At 25.6% G+C, this 9020-nt stretch overlaps 1 long non-coding RNA gene across 2 annotated transcripts; it reads right to left on the minus strand.

Moving 5' to 3' along the window:
- Nucleotides 1–3739: 3739 nt before the first annotated feature.
- Nucleotides 3740–8792, minus strand: LOC122505823. Of its 2 annotated transcripts, XR_006301951.1 has the most exons (5): nt 8216–8792; nt 7822–7895; nt 7631–7690; nt 7216–7500; nt 3740–4086 (listed from the first exon to the last, which is right to left on the minus strand). It is a non-coding gene; the product is annotated as an uncharacterized LOC122505823 (long non-coding RNA). The 2 variants fall into 2 exon arrangements; XR_006301950.1 differs by having other exon boundaries at nt 7631–7895.
- Between the last annotated feature and the right edge of the window lie 228 nt (nt 8793–9020).

Consider the following 9020-nt stretch of genomic DNA (forward strand, 5'->3'; position numbering starts at 1 on the left):
CAGAAAGTACAATTATTTTTGAAAATGACACCGAGATACAAATATTGATCGACGACCTCAATCCTACTGTCTCCAAACTTAAAAGATTTAAATCGCTTCACCGATGAGTTGTTACCTCTATGGAATATAACAATTTTAGTTTTTTGTACATTGACATTTAATAAATTGCGTTGACAGTATAAATGTAAGGCATTTAGTTTTCTCGATAATTCTACGGGTGTATCAGATAATAATACCAAATCGTCAGCATATGCTAGCAGGAGGACCTCCAAAGCACTGTTAATGGATATGCCCCGACAATCATGTTCAATTAGAAAATTTTCCAAATCACTCAAAAATAGGGAAAAAAGTTGTGGACTTAATACTTCCCCCTGCAAAACCCCCCTCGTAACTCTAACAAAATCTGTTTGTCCATTGGCACAGAAGATGCAGGCGGAAGCATTTTCATAAAAGTTCTTAATTATTTCCAAAAACTTAGAACTGAGGCCTAATTTTTTTAATTTTAACCAAAGTAAATGATGAGATACTGACGGGAAAGCACTTTTAAAATCAATGAAGACCGCGTAAACAGCCTGCCTAGGAAATCTGAGGTGGATTTGTAATAAGGATGAGAGAGTAAACAAATTGTCGAGGCATCCCCTTCCCTTTCGAAATCCCGATTGAAACTCAGGTAATGCATTGTACTCCTCGCACCAAAGAAAAAGTCTTTGAGAAAGAATTTGCGTAAAAACTTTAGCTATGCAGTTAATCAAGGCAATAGGCCTGTAATTGTCGACCAAGGATTCATCTCCCTTTTTATGCAACATTAAAATTTTTATCTTTCCCCATGATTTTGGTACCTCTTCTTTACATAAAATTTTATTGAACATTTCTTCCAGATATATCAACCAGTTTTCCGGAAGTCTTTTAAGAAAATCGTAGCCAACTCCGTCACACCCTGCTGATTTCGCGTCTTTACATTTTTTTAAACTTAAAAGAATTTCATTCGAAGTTACACAACCATCAAGCAGGGGGTGAGTCAAAAATTCGTCCGGTAAGGGAGTGAAAGTTTCCGAGGAGAGAGAAAAGGCGGCATGGAGGTAGTCCTGCCAAGCGTTGCTGTCAATGCTATTTGAAGCTTTCGGAAAGCGTCGAAATTTGTTAATCAAAGACCAAAATTTTGAAGAACACCTGGCCGCTGCCAGCTCATCGGTTTGGGATTTCGCGTACAATCTTTTTTTTGAGAGAATCATACATTTATAATCCGCTTCTGCCACTCTGTAAGTCTCACCCGCAACATTTTAATAAAAATTTATAAGAATAATTACATTTTTCGAGGAATTCGCTTAAAATTAATTAAAATTGTATTGAAAATAATTGAAATTTTGCAATGAGTTTTATTATTTATGAAAATAATTGATTTAAGGCAAAGAATTTCATAAAAAATTGCAAACAATTGATTTCTTCCAAAAAAATTATTCAAATTCTATTTTTCATAATGGAATTCCTTTGAAGTTTTTATTATTTTATAAAATAATTGAATACTCGTGTCAAACTCTGTATATATTTTTAAAATAATTTAATGAATTGTTTTGGTAAATTTTAATATAATAATAGAATATTGATAATTATTGAATAATTATGAAAAATTTTTGAAAATATTTAAATTTTGAGAAGAATTTTATTAATAGTGATGAACACTGTTATTTATTTACTATTTATATACGATTTAATATTTATTTATATTATTTATTTATAATAAATAATATATTAAATAATAATAACAATATTAAAATTAATATTTTAATATTGTTTAAGATACTTAGTAAAATTCTTTTAAAAAATAGCGTTAAAATATTTAAAATTGAAATTAATTTCTACATAACTGTACAAAAAATTTTCAAAAAAATAATTTAATAAATTATTTTCAGACATCTAAAAAACATAACGTTTTTTTTAGAATTTCTGGTAATTTAATAGTTTATGAAGCAAACAAAAAGACACAAAAATTTAGAATTTTCTTATAATTTCGAAACTATTAATTTTCCAAGTACTTTTAATAAAATTCCCTGACTTATCCTTGATTTCCCTTACCTTGTGACAACCCTGATTCTATTTTAATTTTAATCTTTCTTTTAAATTCTAATAAAATTTTTAAACAATTTAGATACATAAGAATTGTATAGTATTTTATAATTTTTGCAGGAAGAAAAAAATGAGTTTGAGTTATGACGACGATAATGCTGTGGTGCGACAAATTTTGGAGTTGGCAGCTACCAACAATCCATTTGACATTGATAAATTTTTGATATATAATGATGATGATGCGAATTACAAATATATCACATTGGCTGCACGTAAAATAATACACGAAGAATTTTGTATAGAAAAAATTCGAACACTCATGGCGACGTACTGGCAGGATATAGGTATCTGTATTGACGGCTTCACATTGATGCAGTGGATGGTGATGGAAAATCTAAAAGTAGATTCTATAAGATCAGCAGCAGATGCAGGGATATTCGTCAGTGCTTTATCCGAAAAAGAGAAAGAAACCGTAATAACCATAACATTAATGCAATTGCAGAAGGAGAAAAGAAATCGATATGAAATTTTAGAGTACATCCAAATTATCGAATTTTTTCTAAATTGTGAACAAGAACCGTCGTTCGGTGACTTAGTGTCACTCGCATTTATTTTCTACTTCTATCAAAATGTCTTGAGTAATGACTTTAAGCAAACATTGAAAAATTTGAAATCAAATTCAGAAACTTTCAATATACTTATTTCTCGATTAGAGTTTTTCGGAGATAGAGAAATTATAAGTGACAGAAAAATTACGGTTAAAAGTTTTTTTCAAATGGAAATTTGTGTTGCAGCGAAAATTATACCAGATGAAGCATTTGCAAATGCGCTGAATTACCATTTGTTCCAATTACAACCGTTCCGAAAATTTTTCCAAAAAAAATTGGACGACGTAAAAGAATTTTCAAAAGTAATGCCAATGGCAATTGAAACGCTTGTTAATAATTTGCCAATAGTTGATTTATGCGCGCATATAATAATTAAGTATCTCAGCAAAAATGATTTGGCAAATTTGAATATGTCATTTTTGTAAAATGTTTTTTCTCAATACCAGAAGACTTGTTTAATTTTTATCAGCTGAAGATTGTATTTTATTTAAATCTAGTTGAAAATAAAGAATTTTCATTGTAAACAAATGGATTTTAGAATTATTTTAGATTAACATATTTTTTATTCAATCACTAAATTTTCAAAAAAACTGTCTAAAAAATTATTAAAAATATTTAGTGTAGAGAAGCATTTTAAAAAGGTTTCAATTTCAAATTTTAGAAAATAAAATTTTTTAATAATTATAATAAAAAATTGTGAAGAAAATATTTTTTTTTTAAAGTTTTATTTAAATAGTTTTTAAATTGTTTAAAATTTCGTAAAAGTAGACGACTGTGTGATTTACCGCAATGGAATCTGTCTACAGTTTTTACAAAAATTGAAATTGAAAAAAAAATTATTCACGTTAAAAAGGAAAATTAATCCTATTGATAAATTTTATTCAAATTGATTTTTTATTTTTATCCAAAATCCAAACATAATTGAATTCTTGAGAAGAATTTTATAAAATCTTTTGAAAATAATTAATAACAATTAAAATAGTTAGTTACTTTTTATGTGAATTTTTGAAAATTTTAAATCGCGATATTTAAAAATAAAAAATTTTTGTAATTTGTGTAATAATAAATTGAATATTTCTTTTTCGGCCTAAAATTTGCTATAGTTTTAGTAAATAATAAATTTGAATAAATAATTACAAATTTTTGTAAACAGTTATCAGATAAAAGTAAAAACTTTACTTTTTCTTAATAGTAAATAGGAAACTGACACATCAATAAAGTCCTCGGAAATAGGTATCATTACAATTATTTACTTTTCCTTAGTTAATTTCATTAACAATGTCATTGCTTTAACTGCGTCTCGTCGTGACTATTTTACTATTTGAATAAAGTTATGAGCCATTGAGATTTTTTCCATATTTCTTGATATCGTTGACTGCATTTGGTTGACAAATCCTTTAAAGCATGCACCAATCTAAAAGTAATTACATTCTTAAAAAAATTATTTTTCTTAAAGTTAGATTTAAAAATTTTAAATTTTCAAAATTTAAACATTTTTATAAAACTTTTTAGAATATTCTTTTTTTAAATATATTTTACTAAGAAACAAAGTTTCGTTTTAAGCAAATTTTATTTATGAATATTTTTTTCTGTATTTAATATTATTTAGACAAATTGCTGGTCAACTATTTCTAAGAAAATTCGAATTTAGAAATTTTTATTAGTTTTTAAATTATTTCAGATTCAAAAATTAAAAAACGTACATATCAACTAACAAATTGCTGTGATTTATTATTTTCTAAAATATTTATAAAATTCTTTGAAACAATTCAATTTTTTTAAAAAAATTTAATAAAATCCTTCGGAAGAATGGAATTATTTTCATAAATAATGTAATTGTTTGCAAATAGAGTAGGATTGAGTGAAGAAATCACATTTTTACTTTTCACGCAATAAAATCAAAATGCAAATTTCTTGTTTTTTAATTTTCAATTTGTATACTTAAAATTTATTTATTAAGATTCAAAATTATTGTAGAAAACTTTTTTGGATTTTGTGAATGGAATAAGTTATAAGAATTGTAAGAAAGCATTGTTAATGCATTTTTTGCATTACCTAATGGGGATAAAAAGATATTTTGTGATTTTCGCAAAATACTTTATTCTTGAATTTTGTGATATTATATATTTCTTTTGTTATTGAAATTGTATTTCATGTTAAATTTACCAGCTTTTAATTTACAGTTATCAAAATGAGCAACTCAAAAATAAAAATTCCAATAAAAACTTAATATTATCGACACTTCTATACTAGAATAAAAAGTTACGTGTAACTTCAACTGGTAAAATAGTTTATTAGTTTTAATATAAAACCTAAATGTCTTTTTCACCCCAATTCTACTCTATAATAAAATTCTTTCTAGAAATTCAATTATTATCATTAATAAGAAAATTACAAATTTCACAAACAAGAGGTTGGTAGACACCCTGTTAAATGTATTATTAAAAAAAACCCGTCGAATAAACCAGGAAAAATTTGGACAAAGCCGGAAATTGTTTTCAACCAAAATAAACACCGTGTTTAACTTTTGCCTTTACATTGCTCAAAATATCTCTAAAAGTTAAAAAAATTCAAAACATTTTTATACTTACATCTTCGTTATAAGAAAGTATTTTTGAAAAATTATGCTAAAATGTGACTAAATAACATGTAATATTCAATTATATAAAGTTTAAAAGCTATCCATTAAAAAATGTAAAATTTAGAAATTTTCGATTTTTGAAAAATATTTTTATATTTCCATTTTAGTTATAAAGTAGTATTTTTTGCAAAATTATGCTAAAATGTTAATAAATAACATGTAATACTCAACTATAGAAAATTTAGAAGCAATCCATGAAAAAAAAATTTAGAAATTTTCAATTTTTTTAATTATTTGAAAAAATTGAATATCTCCCGTTCTAATTAATATTTTTTTTACTCTCGAGTAACTGTACTAATTATAGTCAAATTTAATAAAATAATTATTTAGCCTAAATATTTCTATTGAATAAGTAAAGTATTACTGAAGAGCACAAAAATAATGAAGCTAAATGCCATAAAAAAGAAGAAAAAATGTTGAATTTTAGGAAATTCGGTTTTTTGAATTTTTGCTAATTTTCCATAATTTTAGTTTTTTTACCGGAGAGTGGAGACTATTGAATAAGTAAAGTATTTTTGAAGAGCACAAAAATTATGAAGCTAAATGCCATAAAAAAGAAGGAAAAATGTTGAAGTTTAAGAAATTCGGTTTTTTGAATTTTTGCTAATTTTCCATAATTTTAGATTTTTTACCAAAAGGGTGGAGGCTATTGAATAAGTAAAGTATTTTTGAAGAGTTCAATAATAATGAATCTTAATGATATAAAAGAGAAGAAAAAAATGTTAAATTTTAAGAAATTCGGTTTCTCGAATTTTTGATAATTTTTGATTTTTTGCTAAAGGGTGGAGACTATTCAAATAGTAATATTATAAGTACTACCAAAGTAGCTAATGGTAACTAATTATTAATTTTCCGGTCAAATTAAATTCTCGTCTATTTTCTGATTTTCCAGATTGGTAGAAACATTGTTAAATGTATTGGTAGAAACTTTAGTTTACGGGTTTTACCCGTCGAAGACGGGTACGACGGAAAGCAATTAGACGATTCCGCCGTAGAGAGGTTCATTAAAATGCTATTAGTGAGTGAACGTTCAGGGATGTGTCAACCATTTTAAATCATATGATCTTTAAATATATGAAATAGAAGTTATGATAATTTATTAATAACCTTATTTAAAAATATGTATTAACAATCATTGAATTCTTGCAAAGAATTTTGTCAAAAAATTTGAGAATAATTGAATTCCTTCGCAGAATTTTATTATTTATGAAAATAATCGAATTCTCGCGAAAAATGTAATTAAAATTTATAAAAATCTTAATTAAATTCTTTTGAAGAATATCTTTAAACTTTTTTAAAATAATGGAGTTTCTTTAATAGTTATAATTGAAAATTTTGAAAGTAATTGAATTATACAAAGAATTTTTTCAACTTTTTCAAATAATCGTGTCTGTTAATAATAATTTTAAATATTTGATTTTTAAAGTTGATTAAAATTGTATTAAAAATAATTGAATTCCTCAGGAGAATTTTATTATTTACAAAAAATAATTTAATTTTTGCGATAAATTTTAAATATATAATTATTTTTTTAAAAATTACTTTGATTTGTTATTCTATTTATTTTATCACTTTTTATGTTTATTTTTTATAATATATAAAATATATCACAAAATAAACAAAAATTATAAATCAAACATAAATTAAATAATATCAATAAAAAAACATCTGTATAAAAATTACAATTCGAAACTTTTCGGCCCTGAATTTCATGGCATTATCAGTGAGAGTCACAACTCTCACTGATATAATCCCTTCTACTTCTACCTGGCGATTTTCCACCGTATAGAAGTCCGCCGTAGCGAGGTTTGCCTGTATATATTAAATACAGCTTGCTAACTGAATGTAAAAAAAATTATTAATATTCATATTAAAAATTAATAATTAATATTAATTGTTTACCATATTAGACCATCTTGGCAAATGATGTTACATGTAACGTGTTGTAAAATAATAAAGTAGAAATGTGAATTTGTTGAATATCTTCTTCCTTGTTCTGCACTTTTTAACCATTGTCGATGCTCACAAAAATAATGATAAAGTGGTAACACTATTACACTAATATCATGAACAGAAGCAATTGTCAATAATGTCTTGTCATTGTTGTATTCTGCTTTTCCATGCCATAAACATCCAATTAATTACCCTTTTGCCACTTGTATTTATTCTTCAGCACTCATTGTTTATCTGAAAATTAATTTTTTATTTACAACAAAAGAACAATTTTTTTGTTTTTGTTTTATTTCCTTTTAATTTATTATTAGTTAATATTCTTGTTTATTATTATTCTTATATTGATTTATTTATATTAAATTACCTTTAACATAAAGATGGTATATCGGATGCTAATGTTTTCTTGAAAATATTTGCAGCATTACTGTCAATGAAAACGTTTCACAAAAATACAACAGTGTTAATGAAAATGCAATCTCTATCGCATAAATTATAATCCTATAAATTCCGAGATTGAATTTTTACTTGTGATGATAAAAATAGTTTAATATTTACTCTCGTATTAACTGCCATTCGACCGTGATCGCCAAATATCTTCTAGTCACTCCTGTCATTTCCATTACTCAACTCTTTTAAATAAAAAAAAATTATTAGTTTTCTTTTATATAAAAGAAAAATAAGTTTGTCTTTTTTAAATTTATATTTAAAGCTAGATAAATAAATTAAATTAAATAAACTATGAAAGTGTGAAACTACTTTGTTTTTTTAACTTTTACATTTTTTTAACAATCGTTCAAATAAATATTATAATTAACTGATCATTAATAATTATTATTTTTACTAATTATCAATTTTATATTATTACAATGACAGAGAATTTTATCTTTTAATGTATATTTATAATTAATCAACTAATATTCGAAGCACATGTTTCAAAATAACAACAAACCTTCTTTTACGAGATGTCAGATTTCTGTTCCACATTCCGCTCAAATAATCGCTACGCCATAGAAATAACATAGAGCGGAGGCAAAACACTCAAGATTAGTGCCTTCCCTGAGGGAAGGCATTAATGCGCACGAGTGTACATTCTGTCCACAGTAAGAGAGAAAGGTTGATAGAGAGAAAGAGAGGGAAGTATCGCCTCTCCTTTTAGTTTAGAGTAGGAGCGAAAGAGAGGCGAATATTATTATTATATCTATATATATTAAGTTAGTCTTTTCTTATATATTCTGTTTACAGTGAGAGAGAAAGAGAGGGAGGGAGGTATTGTTCCTCTTTTTAGTTTAGAGTGGGAGCGAAAGAGAGACGAATAGTTAAGAAAGTAATGCCCACTTTTTGAGTTTAGAAGGGGGTATCATGTTTTCTCCATTTTTCGGGTCAGGTAGAAAGAGAGGAACAGAATTTTATGGAGAAAGGAAAAGTGGGGAATTTTACTTTCAAGCCAAAATACGAAATGGGCGTCTTATTTCCTTATTGGCTAATTATTTTTCTTTTCCTACTCACAGATAGATTAATGAGTGAAAAAGAGGGCGATTGAGAACGAGGTATATGTTTTTGAAAATAAATCTACTTTTAAAAAAAAAATTTGAATTCAATAATTTTGTTATTGAGTAAATACATTTATTTATTTTTGTTAATTTTGTTTTGGATAAGTTTTGATTAAACAATAAATAATAATTTCATAACAACAGGCTTCGAAGTCTAGTAGCAGGTCAAAAAAAGTGTGAAAAAGTAGCATTTTGGAAGAAAAA

This window comes from Leptopilina heterotoma, unplaced genomic scaffold (genome assembly GCF_015476425.1).
Source record: "Leptopilina heterotoma isolate Lh14 unplaced genomic scaffold, ASM1547642v1 Lhet_372, whole genome shotgun sequence".
Lineage (NCBI taxonomy): Eukaryota > Metazoa > Arthropoda > Insecta > Hymenoptera > Figitidae > Leptopilina > Leptopilina heterotoma.